Source organism: Ornithorhynchus anatinus, chromosome 5 (assembly GCF_004115215.2).
Source record: "Ornithorhynchus anatinus isolate Pmale09 chromosome 5, mOrnAna1.pri.v4, whole genome shotgun sequence".
Lineage (NCBI taxonomy): Eukaryota > Metazoa > Chordata > Mammalia > Monotremata > Ornithorhynchidae > Ornithorhynchus > Ornithorhynchus anatinus.
The window spans coordinates 17,030,643-17,044,698 of NC_041732.1; the positions used below are offsets into that span (position 1 = coordinate 17,030,643).

A 14,056-nucleotide genomic window follows, 5' to 3' on the forward strand; every position below is an offset into this window, starting at 1 on the left:
TGCACATAGTAAGCGCTTAACAAATACCAACATTATTATTATCATTATCATCAAGTGCAGAGCACTGCTTGGGGAGAGTACAATACAGCAGAATTAGCAGGCACGTTCCCAGCCCATAATAAGCTGACAGTCTAGAGGGGGAGATGGTCATTAATATGAAGAAATGAGTAATTAATAATAAATAATTTTAAATCCCCCCCCATCAAAAACCCTCAGATTCAAGAAAGATTGTCTTTTACTGCACGCCCAGGAGCCGGATCTCTTTAAAGAGCATCTACAGTCAAATGTCCTTGTGTCCAAACTAGAAATTTTTTTTTTTTTAATTTCTTTGTCAGCGACTATAAAAGCTTAAACATACCATGTTTATAGAAAAATTCCTTGCCAAACCTTGCCTACTGTCATCCCATTTTTTTAATGGGCGCTATCTTATCTACCTAGTGGAGGGCTGAGATGTGGGAAGGTTAAATGAGTTTATTTAGGGGCTCATGCCCTATGAACGGAAGTTAGCAGTGCTCCCCAGTGGCATTGTAGAAGAGCGGCGGCAATAAATGGCAACTCCTGGTCAATCAATCAATCTAGGGTATTTATTGAGTGCTTATTGGGTGCAAAGTACTGTAATAATAATAATGTTGGTATTTGTTAAGCGCTTACTATGTGCCGAGCACAGTTCTAAGCGCTGGGGGAGATACAGGGTAATCAGGCTGTCCCACGTGAGCTCATAGTTAATCCCCATTTTACAGATGAGGTAACTGAGGCACAGAAAAGTTAAGTGACTTGCCCACAGTCACAGAGCTGACAAGTGGCAGAGCCGGGATTCGAACTCATGCCATCTAACTCCCAAGCCCGTGCTCTTTCCACTGAGCCACTGTATTAAGCACTTGGGAGAGTACAATGTAACAGCATTGTTAGACATGTTTCCTACCTATATGGAGCTCACAGCCTAGAGGAGGAGATAGATATTAAAATAAATGATGCATATGGAGATAATCAATCATCAACCAATCGATAGTATTTATTGAGCACTTACTGTGTGCAAAGCACCATACTAAGCACTTGAAAAAATACAGTGTAACAGGGTAGGTAGACAAGTTTGCAGTCCCCGTTGAGCTGAGCTAGTAGAAAGAGCATGAGCTTGGGAATTAGAGGACCTAGGTTCTAATCTCAGCCCTGCTGCTTTGCCTGCTGTGTGAGCATGGGTGAGTCACTTAACTTTTCTGTGCCTCAGTTACCTCATCTGACTTTAGACTGCAAACTCATTGTGGGCTGAGAATTCTGCACTGTGAAAGTGCTCAATAAATAAGATTGACTGACTGAGCCCTGCTGAAGGACCTCCTCCAGGAGGCCTTCCCAGACTAAGCCCCCCTTTTCCTCTACTCCTCCTCCTCTTTGCCCCTACTCGTTCCTTTGCTCTACCTCCTTCCCCACCACAGCACTTGTGTATATATGTACATATTTATAATTCTATTCATCTATATTAATGATGTGTATGTATCTATAATTCTATTTATTTATATTGTTGCTATTGATGATGTTTACTTGTTTTGATGCTTGTCTCCCCTCTTCAGGACTGTGAGCCTGTTATGGGCAGGAATCGTCTCCATTTGTTGCTGAATTGTACTTTCCAAGTGCTTAGTAGCACTAAGAGAAGCAGCATGGCGTAATGGATAGAGCACGGGACTGGGAATCAGAAGGTCATGGGTTCCAATCCCGGCGTGGTCACTTGTCTGCTGGGTGACCTTGGGCAAGTTGCTTCACTTCTCTGGGCCTCAGTTCCCTCATCTGTAAAATGGAGATTGAGACTGTGAGCCCCACGTGGGACAGGGACTGTGTCCAACCCGAGTTGCTTGCATCAACCCCAGCGCTTAGTACAGTGCCTAGCACATACTTCAGCGCTTAACAAATACCATCGTTATTATTAGTAGTAGTACAGTGCTCTGCACACAGTAAGCACTCAATAAATACGATTGAATGAATGAATGACTAAAATGGGGATCAAGATGGTGAGCCCAGGTGGGGCATGGACTGTTTCCAAAGTGATTAGCTTGTACCTACCCCAGCACTTAGTACAGTGCCTGGCAGATAGTAAGTGCTTAACAAAATTCCATTTTTTAAAAAAAAGTCATTAAGCTTACAGTCCAGAGGGGAAGACAGACATTAATATAAATATGTTTTGGAAATGCACAGAAATGCTGTGGGGCTGAGGGAGGGGTGAATAAAAGGTTTACGTTCAAGATTAACATGTCCAACACAGAACTCCTTACCTTCCCACCCAAACCCTGTCCTCCAGCTGACTTTCCCATCACTGTAGATGGCACCACCATCCTTCCTGTCTCACAAGCCTGTAACCTTGGCATTATCCTTGACTCCTCCCTCTCATTCAACCCACATACCCACATATTCAATCGAGCACTAAATCCTGTCTGTTCCACCTTCACAACATAGCTAATATCCGCCCTTTCCTCTCCATCCCAACTGATACCACGTTAATACAATCACAAATCCTATCCCTCCCGGACTACTGCATCAGCCTCCTTGCTGACCTCCCAACCTCCTGCCTCTCCCGACTCCAGTCCATACTTCGCTCCGCTGCCCGGATCATTTTTTCTACAAAAATGCTTAGGACATGTCATTCCCATCCTCGAAAAACTCCAGGGGTTGCCCATCCACCTCTGCATCAAACAAAAACTCCTCACCATTGGCTTTAAAGCAGTCCACCACCTTGCCCCCTCCTACTTCACCTCACTTCTCTCCTACTACAGCCCAGCCAGCACACTTCATTCCTCTAATGCTAACCTTCTCACTGTGCCGTGATTCACCTGTCTCGTTGCCCACCCCTGGCCCACGTCCTCCTGTGGCGTGGAACACCCTCCCTCCTTAATCCTGACAGTTACTCTCCCCTCCTTCAAAACCTTATCGAAGACACATCTCCTCCAGGATGTGTGCAAAGCACTGTACTAAGCGTGTGGGAGAGTAAAGAGTATAACAGACACATTCCTACCCACATGGAGCTCACAGTCTAGAGGAGGACTGCTTTGCTCTGGTTTTCCTCTCTCTTCCCAGATTGGGATCACTACTGAGGCCACGCCAAAGGACTCGACTCCCACCATGCTCGTGATTTTCATTAAAGTCGTACCCAGTATGAGCAAGCGGGACTCTTGGGGAACATCCCCCTGCCCTGTCTCCAGCCCCCCCCCCAGCATGGCTCCACCTATGTCTGGACATTCTGCCTTAAAAGGAATGAAGTCATGCCAAATGGGTGGTGGCCGGGGAGGCCTCGCTTCTGCAGTGTAGTCGGAACCCGTGGGCGTCGGGCCGAGGAGGATTCGGTGGGCGGGAACCTTTCCAGGAGGCCTAGGGCTCTGGGTCAGCAACCAGGGGCCCTGCTGCCCGCATTGCATCCGGATGGCGAGTTCTCCGGAGTATCGGGCAGTGTCAGTGACCCCCACTGTTCTGACGGGGGGCCGGCCTGGATGGGCTGCGCGTTAGCCTTAGCCGGACAGAGCGGGCAGCACTCCAGGTTCGTGGTCACCCATAGCCTTAGGCACAGGGTCTCATGTGGCAGCTGGGGCTGTACACCCCAGGCCAAGGGAATCTGGACCACATACTCATCCAGGGCCATGTACGGTCACTGGGGAACTAGGACCCCTGACTCCCGGAGCGGGGCTTGTGGCACGAGGCCACAGAGAGTGCCGGGGTGGGGTCAGTCGGAGAAGGCTTCCTGGAGGAGGTGGGCTTTGAGCATTGCCACAGCAGCAGTAGTGATGGTATTAAATGCTTACTGAGTGCAGAGCACTGTACTAAGCGCTTGGGAGAGTACAATATAACAACAAACAGAAACATTGCTGCTCACAACGAGCTCACAGTCCAGAGTTTAGTGCTGGGAGAGAAGACACAGATTCATTCATTCATTCAATCGCAATTATTGAACATTCACCATGTGCAAGGCATTGTGCTAAGTGCTTGGGAGAGTACAATGCAACAATAAACTGACCCATTCCCCGCCCACCGTGACACAAATGGGAATTAGACTTGGAGCTCACAATTTAAGAGCATAGACTGGAAACAGACACAACAGGAATAATGAAAAATTAAAACAACATGCATGCACAAAGTAAAAGCAAAATCAATACAGTGCTGAGTCTAGAGGAGCAGAATTTCAGACTCTGTGGATCAGAGTCCAAGGTGTGAACATAGCTGGTAGCCAGGAAGGGGGGGGCAGGGAGGCTAGGTCTAGGCCCCGGGATTTCCTTTGTTAACCCCTTCCCACTCAAGAGGCTCCCCTAGACTGAGCCGAGGTCTCCAGCGGCCCAGGGGGAACCGGAGCCTGGCTCAATCTCAGGGTCGTCCATTGACCTCCCAAGCCCAAGCCCTCATCAATCTGCCATCGATCGATTGTATTTATTAGCATTTATTGAGTGCAGAGCACTGTACTAAGTGCTTGGGAAAGTACAGTGCAATAGAATTGATAGACATAATCCCTGCCCTTAAGGAGTTTACAGTCTACAGGGGAAGACAGATGTTGAAATAAATTAGAGAGAGGAGAAATGGCCTCGTGGGAATAGCAAGTGCACAGCCCATGTAGAAGGGAGAACAAACGGAAGACAAGAGGGCTTAGTTGGGGAAGACCACTAAAATGTGATTTTAGGAGGGCTCTGAAGGGGGACGAGTGGTGGTCTCTCTAATTTGAAGAGCCAGGCTGTCCTGGCTTTTCCTTGGGTCCAGTGTCAGTGTCTGGACATGGGGGCTATGAGGAGGGAACTGAGACAGGACAGGATGAGGGGGCGGGGGTCAGGCCAGACTTGAGACCCACTGGACAGCTGTTTGGAATTTGTGTTTCTTTGGACAAACCCTTTCATGCTAGAGATCCCCTCCTAACCTATCCTATTTTATCCTATCCAACTTTCCTACAGCCATTTCCTTCTCCTATGATGTCACTGAGGCTGCCTCCCTGAACACCTGACCTCTACCCCAGCTGCTTCCATTCGGGGAAAATAGTGACTTCCAGTACCACCCCCCTCCCTCCCCCACACACCCTGCCCTATATAATCCTCCAGGCTCTCACCTTCTTCAAAGTGTTTGTATTAGTGTAGGTATCTGGTGAGTTTAGGTGACAAAGGGGGGTGGGGAAGGTGGTGAGTTCTAAGGGATCTTGTATCTGGTTGCTAACTGGGAGCTCTTCTAGGCTAGCTAGTTTCCCCAAAGGCCTCCCTGCAGGGCTTTTCTGAGGGAGTATCATCTCTCATCTTTCCAGATTTCAGATACACCTTGTTGGGGGAGGGTAGTGAGGTGAAGGGCCTAACACTCCATCTCAGATGGCTTCTTTGCCCTTGAAACTTCCTCTTTGTTTTCTAGACTCTCTCTGGCTGTGGAAGTTCTATGAAGCATTTCCTTCCTCCAATTGGTCAGTGGTATTTATTGAGTGCTTACTATTCATTCATTCAGTTGTATTTATTGAGTACTTACGGTGTGCACAGTACTTTACTGAGTGCTTGGAAAATACAATCTGACAAAATAGAGAGATAATTTTTACCCAACAGTGGGCTCAAAATCTGAAAGGGGGGAGACAGACAACAAAACAAAACAAGTAGACAGGCATTGATAAGCATCAATATAAATAGAATTACAGATATACACATCATTAATAAATAGAATAATAAATATGTACCTATGTAAACTAGTGCTGGGGGATGGGGAGGGGGTAGAGTAGAGGAAGGGAGGATGAGCAGAGGAAAAGGGAGGCTCAATCTGGGAAGGCCTCCTGGAGGAGGTGAGCTTTCACTAGGGCTTTGAAGGGGGGAGGTGTGCTAGTTCAGTGGATGTGAGGAGGGAGGGCATTCCAGGCCAGAGGTAGGATGTGGGTCAGGAGTTGATGGCGGGACAGGCAAGAATGAGGCACAATGAGGAGTGGAGTGTGTGGGCTGGGCTGTAGAAGGAGAGAAAGGAGGTGAGGTAGGAGGGGGCCAGGTGATGGAGTGCTTTGAAACCAACAGTGAGGAGTTTTTGCTTCACGGTAAGGTTGATAGGCAACCACTGGAGATTTTTGAGGAGAGGAGTGACATGCCCAGACATTTCTGTAGAAAGATAAACCAGGCAGCAGAATGAAGCATAGACTGAAGTGGGGATATTCAGGAGGTTGAGAGATCAGAAATGATGTGCACAACACCGTACTAAGTGTCTGGGAGAACGCAGTACAACAGAATTAGCAGTCAAATTCCTTGCAACCATGAGTCACCACTTCAGCACACCTGTCCCCACTTCTCTCTTCTCATTATGGTATCTCCACTTACACCTTCAGATATTCTCATCTTGCACATTCTAACATAGTCATTTTCCATCTTATAGGTCCAGCATCAGTTTAAGGGGGAGGACTCAGATGATACAATTCAGGTAATGGTCAGATCTGAGTAGAAGGAGGTGTACCTAACTTCTGTGGAGTGAATAATTTAGTACTTGGGACTAAGTAAATGGATGAGTTGGAAGGGAAAATGGTGTGTGTGTGTGTGTGTGGATTAGGGGTCGGCGGAAATGAAAGCTTTAGTCAGGAAAGGGCTGATGGGGAAGAACAATTTCAGTAAGGCTTTTAAAGTTTTTGGGAGACCGCTATGTAGGTGAGGGGTGGGAGGATGTGGTTCAGATGAGACACAACGATTGGGCTGGAGCTTTCAGGAGCTTCCTAAACCCAGCTCAGAGCCATCCAGAGGTGGATGTCCCAGGGGTCCTGCTGATGGAAAGAGGTGAACCAGCTCACTTCTCCTAGAAGCATCTCACTATCCTTCCTGGCCATGATGATTGTTTCCCCTTTGGTGAAGACCCAGAGCAGCTGATTCTCATGGAGAGGGAGAATCAGGAGCTGAGCTTTCATCTCTAAGCAGGGGTGGGGGGTATGTGTGGATGATTGAGGGTTACTGGCTGGGGGAAGAGGAGGAGCATAGATGGGGCCTGTCACTCTTGCAGCACTGGGACTGGTTCTGTAGACTGGTGCTAAGGCTCTGTGGAGGGAATTGGTTCTGTAGGATTTGACTGTGGACCTAGGCCCTTAATTTTATAGATGGGTCAATCCTCCCTGAACCCACAGTCCTGTTGACAGGCTCACTCTGCACATCCTCAGCCTCTGCAGAGCAGGAGCCCCTCTGGGACTGAGAGGAGTCAGTGAGGTGGGTGGTGAGGGGAGTCTAGTGTTAAGAGTGTAGCTGGCTAGGTGCTTACTAACTAGCTGGAAGCCCTTTTTGGCCCAAGTAAAGTCTCCCAAGGGCCTCTTGGCTGGACTTTTCTGTCACGTATCCTGACTTCACTCATGTCTTCATTAGGGGAGGAGGAGAGGGGAGTCGGTGAAGGGTCTAATGCTCTATTTCAAAAGACTTCCTAGCCAAACTTCCTCTTTGTTCTCCAGCCTCTCTCTCTGGCTGTGGAAGTTCTGAGTTACTTCCTCCTGTCATCATTTAGGGGTAGCTGAGTGCATACTATGTGCAGGGCACTGGTCTAAGTGCTTGGGAGAGTACAGTGCAACAGAATTAGCCATGTTCCCTGCAGCCCTGACTCATCACCTCAGCACACCTGTCCCTGCTTTTCCGCTCATTATGGTGTCTCCTTCCCTTACACCTTCAGTTATGCTTGTCTTGCACATTCTACATCCTTTCCATCTTATAGGCCCGGTCTCAGTTTAAGGGGGAGGACACAGATGATACAATAGAGGTAAGGGAAGGATCCGAATGTAAGGATATGTACCTAATTGCTGTGGGTGGCTAGTGCTTGGTGCATGGGCTTAAGTGCATAGGTGAGTTGGAAGGGAAAATAGTGTGTGGGGTGAGGTTGGGGGGAATGAGAGTTTTAGTCAAGGAAATCTTGTTGGAGAAGAAACAGTTGGGCTTTGGAAGATTTGGGAGATCACTGGTATGTCCACTATGTGGATGGGGGGTGGGAGTTGCAGGTAGGAGGATGTAGGCCAAGTGAGGCCCAGGGAGCAGGCTGGAGCTTTTAGGGGCTTCCTAACCCATCCGGAGGTGGATGTCCAAGGGATTCTGATGATGGGAAAACAGGGACCAGCTCACTTCTCCTCCTCCCAGAAGCTTCTCACCATCCTTCCTGGCCATAAGGACTGTTCCCCCTTCGGTGAAGACCCAGAGCACTGGATTGCCATGGAGAGGGATAAGGGAAGGTGATGGGGGCCTGTGTGGATGACTAGGAGTTACTGGGGGATGAGGAGGAGGTGAGCAGAGGGGCCTGTCATCCTCAGCACTGGGGCTGGTTCTGCAAATTGGGGCTAAGGCTCTGTGGAGGGAACTGGCTCTGTCAGACTTGACTATGGGGCTGAGAAGACCCAGGGCCTTTACTTCTATAGATGGGCCAATCCTCCTTGAACCCACACTCCTGACAAAACAGGGTCAACATGCACAGTCTCAACCACTCCAGAGCTGGAACCCCTCTGTGCCTGACAGAGGCTAATTCTGAGGGAGTTGGTTAGGAGAGTCTAGTGTTTAGAGCATAGCTGGCTAGGTGCTTTCTGGCTTACTAGCTGGGAGCTCTTCTAGGCTAGGTAATTTCCACAAGGGCCTCCTGTGGAGGTATCCCTCACCTATCCTGACCTCATTTATGCCCAGGGTGAAGGGCCTAATAATCCATCTCAAAAGGTTCCTGCCCACTCAAACTGCCTCTTCATTATCCGGCATCTCGCTGGCTGTGGAAGTTCTTAGACACTTCTGTCCTGCAGTCGATAAATGGTATTTGAGTGCCTACTAAATTTAGAGCACTGTACTGGGTGCTTGTGGGAGTACAATGCGACAGAATTAGCAGACATATTCCCCGCAGCCCTGATTCACCACTTGAACACACCTGTCCCCGCTTCTCTGCTTTCATTGTGGTGTTCCCTTTGCTTACACCTTCAGATGTGCCCCTTCTGCATTCTAACATAGTTCCCTTTCAATCTTATAGGTCCAGCATCAGTTTAATGGGGAAAGCGCAGATGAGACGATACAGGTAAGGGAAGGATCTGAGTATTAGGATATGTACCTAATTGTTGTGGGTTGAATGCTTCAGTGCTTGGTGGGTGGACCTAAGTGCCTGGATGGGCTGGAAAGGAAAACAAAGCGTGTGTGTCTCCGGGTCACTGTGTCCATCCTCTTCTCCCAGAGAGGAAATCCTTCTGTTACTGCTGAAGGTGAAAGGATAGTGTCCATCAGTTTGCCCACCCCATTTCTTCATTCAGTGAATAGCATTTATTGCGTGCTTACTATGTGCAGGCCACTGTACTAAGTGCTTGGAATATACAATTTGGCAACAGATAGAGACAATACCTGCCCAATAAGGGGCTTACAGTCTAATCAGGGGAGACAGACGGACAAAAACAAGACAACATAATCATGATAAATAGAATCAAGGAGATGTACACCTCATTAACAAAATAAATAGGGTAATAAAAATATATACAAATGAGCACAGTACTGAGGGGAGGGGAAGGGAGAGGGGGGAGGAGCAGAGGGAAAGGGGGCTTAGCTGAGGGGAGGTGAAGGGAGAGGGAGCAGAGGGCGGAGGGGGAGCAGAGAGGGAGCTGAGGGAGCAGAGGGAAAAGGGGAAGCTCAGTCTGGGAAGGCCTCTTGGAGGAGGTAAGCTCTCAGTAGGACTTTGAAGTAGGGAAGAGAGTTTGGTGGAGCTGAGGAGGGAGGGCATTCCAGGACAGTGGTAGGACGTGGGCCAGAGGTCGACGGCGGGATAGGTGTCAACGGGGGACAGTGAGGAGGTCAGCAGCAGAGGAGTGGAGTGTGCGGGGTGGGCAGTAGAAAGAGAGAAGGGAGGTGAGGTAGGAGGGGGCAAGGTGATGGAGAGCCTTGAAGCCCAAAGGGAGAAGTTTTTGTTTCGTGCGGAGGTTGATGGGCAACCGCTGGACGTTTTTAAGGAGGGGAGTGACATGCCCAGAGCGTTTCTGCAGGAAGATGATCCGGACAGCGGAATGAAGAGTAGACTGGAGCGGGGAGAGACAGGAGGAAGGGAGGTCAGAGAGAAGGCTGACACAATAATCCAGCTGGAATATTATGAGAGCTTGTACCAGTACGATAGCTGTTTGGATGGAGAGGAAAGGGCGGATCTTGGTGATATCATAAAGGTGAGACCAGCAGGCCTTGGTGATGGATCGGATGTGTGGGGTGAATGAGAGAGCCGAGTCAAGGATGACACCAAGGTTGCGGGCCTGAGAGACGGAAAGGATGGTCGTACCGTCCACGGTGACAGGGAAGTCAAGAAGAGGACAGGGTTTGGGAGGGAAGATAAGGAGCTCAGTTTGGGGCATGTTGAGTTTTAGGTGGCGGGCAGACATCCTGGTGGAGACGTCCTGGAGGCAGGAGGAGATACGAGCCTGAAGGGAGGGGGAGAGAACAGGGGAAGAGATGGAGATTTGGGTGTCTTCGGCGTAGCGATGATAGTTGAAGCCATGTGAGCGAAGCCTCCTCTCTGAGAAGGGTTGAGTGGACTCCATGTGAGTCAACAGGGGTGTGGATGGGGAGGACAAACCAGGCATAGTATTAGATGCTGCATTATCCCATACGTAGCTGTGCTGGACCTCCAGTCCGTTGAGCACAAACCATTTCTGGAGTAACACAGTTGGATCTGAGGTGCTGTTTGGCACTTGTTTAGGGTAGAGTGAAGCAGCCTACTTGAGCATGGTCTGTCTATACACTTCTCCCCTTAACTCAAACTGAATGTGTCTAAAACAGAACTTCTTACAATAATAATAATAATAATTATGGTATTTAAGTTGGTATTTGTTAAGTGCTTATTATGTGCCAAGCACTGTTCTACACACTGGGGTAGATACAAGGTAATCAGGTTGTGCCAGTTAGGGCTCATAGTCTTCATCCCCATTTTACAGATAAGGGAACTGAGGCACAGAGAAGTTAAGTGACTTGGTCACACAGCTGACAAACGGCAGAGCCGGGATTAGAACCCATGACCTCTGACTCCCAAGCCCGGGCTCTTTCCAGTAAGTCATGCTCCTTCTGTGTGCCAGGCACTGTACTAAGCACTGGGGTGGACACAAGCAAATTGGGTTGGACACAGTCCTTTGTCCCTCATGGGGCTCACAGCCTCAATCCCCATTTTACAGATGAGGTAACTGAGGCACAGAGAAGTAAAGTGACTTGTCCAAGGTCACCCAGCAGACAAGCGGCAGAGCTGGGATGAGAAACCATGACTTCTGACTCCCAGGCCCGTGCTCTATCCACTATGCCATGCGTCGTACCCCATCGCTGTAAACGGCATCACCATCCTTCCCGTCTCACAGGCCCGTAACTTTGGCATTATCCTCGATTCCTCACACCATCACTGAAATCCTCCCTTTCCTCTGTATCCAAACTGCTACCACAGTGTTAACAAGTACTAGTATTATTATTATTATGTGCTTACTATGGGCCAAACACTGTTCTATGCACTGGGGTAGATGCAAATGAATCAGGTTGGACACAGTCCCTGTCGCACATGGGGCTGACACTCTTAATCCCCACTTGACAGATGAGGAAACTGAGGCCCAGTGAAGTGACTTTCCCTAAGTCACACTGCAGACATATGGTGGAGCCAGAATCCAGATCCTTCTGACTCCCAGGCCTGTGCTCTATTCACTAAGTCGATGACTTTTCCTCTCCTCCCTTGATTACTGGATCAGCCTCCTTGCTGACCTTTCAGCCACCTGTCTCTCCCCCTCCAGTCCACATTTCAGTTGGCTTCCCAGACCATTTTTATATAAAAACATTCAGGCCATGTTCCCCCTCTCCTCAAGAACCTCCAATGGCCGCCCATCCTTCTCCACATCAAATTCCTCACCAGTGGCTTTAAAGCACTCAATCACTTTGCCCCTTCCTACCTCACCTCACTACTCTGCTACTATAACCCTGCCCACAAACTTTGTTCCTCTAATAAGTTCTCCTTCTCACCATACCTCGAGCTCATCCATCTTGCCCCTGACCTCTTATCAACATTCCACTTCTGTCCCGGAACACCCTCCCTCCTCACAGCCGACAGACGATTACCCTCTCTGCCTTTCAAATACCTGAAGGCACATCTCCTCCCAGAGGCCTTCCCTGAGTAAGCCCTCCCGTTCCTCTTTTCCCACTCTTTTGTGTCACCCTGACTTGCTCCCTTCCTCACTCCCTCCCAGCCCCACACCACTTGGGTACGTTATCTGTAAGTCATTTATTTCTATTAATGTCTGTTTCCCCCTCTAGACTATAAGCTTGTTGTGAGCAAGGAGTGTTTCAGTACAGTGCTCTGCACACAGTCAGATAGAACTGACTGTGGGGTAGGAGGAAGTGTTTGCAAAAAAAAATAAATGTCTGCAATCTCCTACTCCTTGCTCTCCGTCTCTGAGACAACTGAATCGGTGGGAGCCTGAAGGGTGTGAGCAGTCACTGGGCAGGGATCGTCTCTATCTGTTGCCAAATTGCACATTCTAAGCGGTTAGTACAGTGCTCTGCACGTAGTAAGTGCTCAATAAATACTATTGAATGAATTTAGCCACAGAGGAGGACCTCAGAGGGCAGGAAAGGGGAACAAGGGTGCTTAGGTTCACTAATCTACATGTGTCTAAGGCCCGGTTCCACAACTCCAGGTGGGTTTCAGGCAGGACTGATGAAGAAACTCCAGTGACACCTGGCTTCCATCAGACCCATGATCCAGGCTCTACTGCTCTCTCCCCAGAGGAGGAGGAGGAGGCAGGGGTGGTGGATGTGAGTCACTAGCCCTTCCTCCCTTCACTCCCAGCACCTGGCCAAAGTGGGAATCTGGGGCCCCCAGGGTTATTTGGTCTCCTGGGGGACTAGGCGCATAACCCGAGGAGGTTATTAGGGACCCCTAGATGCCCAAATAAATATTGGGGGCCCCTAGGGGCCCAGGTGGGTTTGTCAGGCATCCAGGAAGGTTTTTGGTAGCTTGGTCTAGTGGCGAGAGCACGGGCTTGGGAGTCAGAGGACGTGGGCTCGAATCCCGTCTCTGCCACTTGTCTGCTGTGTGACCTTGGGCACTGTGCCTGTTACCTCAACTGTAAAATGGAGATTAAGATTGTGAGCCCAATACGGGACAACCTGATTACCTTGTTATCTACCCCAGTGCTTAGAACAGTGCTCAGCATGTAGTAAGTGCTTAACAGATCTCATTATTATTATTATTATTATTATTATCATTTGGGTGCTCTTAGGAGCCCAAGCAGACTGTGGGACACCGGGGGCCCCAATGGAGGCCAGTTTGACTCCACGGGGGCCGTAATAATTCTAGTAGAATGGAAATTCAATTCCTTTTCCCTCTCCTCCTTAAAATCATGGGATCCCTGTGGGACAGGGAATGTGGCCCGATGGGGCTCAGGGAATGATCATGTGTGTACGCCAGGGCAGGATGCAATACAGGTGGAGAAAAGAAAGGGGATAAAACTGGATTGTGATTCCTTGGTCTATCCATTAAGGAAGCTAGTTTCGTGCCTGAATGACCAAGGATATTTATAGGCAGACTGTCCATTAGCTTTTTGATTTCATCTTAAAGGAAATCGAAAAATCCAATTACTTCCTCTATTATGTCCTCTTGGTACTTTCACGTCATGTTTTAAACGCTGATATATAGTTGGGTTCATCTCAGTTTTTTTTTTCTTCCCCTCCCAGGATTTATTCAGCTCTTACCCGTGTCACTTCCTGGCGTGGACACAAGAAAATCAGATGGGTCGAAGTCCCAGTCCCCATCCCACTCAGGTCTCACAGTCCAAATTGGACTGAATCGAATTTCATTGTCGCCACCAGGGAAAAAAACATAGGATTGCGAAGTTTTGGGCATTTTTGTGTTGGTTTTTCTTCTCTGGTTCTGTTCTTTATTGGTATGTTAAACACCCGAGTTCTTGCTGTTAAGTGGGCTATTTGGGGCCCCCATGGGTGAAGTAGATTATTGGAGCCCCCCACGGATCAAAGTAGGTCACTGGGGCACCAGTGGCGGGTGGGGGGGCAGGGCATTATTGGAGCCAACAGTGACCCAAAGTGGGTAATTTTATTAGGGGGCCTCAGAGGGTAAAGAGGGTTTATAGGGACCCCAGAGTTCC

The 14,056-nt window shown here is 48.9% G+C and overlaps 1 long non-coding RNA gene across 2 annotated transcripts; it reads left to right on the forward strand.

Annotated features, from left to right (window-relative positions):
• Positions 1-5,028: 5,028 nt before the first annotated feature.
• LOC103166922 lies at positions 5,029-13,796 on the forward strand. 2 transcript variants are annotated; one of them, XR_003759936.2, is made up of 5 exons: positions 5,029-5,086; positions 5,353-5,401; positions 6,343-6,387; positions 8,929-8,973; positions 13,629-13,796. It is a non-coding gene; the product is annotated as an uncharacterized LOC103166922 (long non-coding RNA). The 2 variants fall into 2 exon arrangements; XR_003759934.1 differs by having other exon boundaries at positions 5,070-5,097.
• Positions 13,797-14,056: the final 260 nt, after the last annotated feature.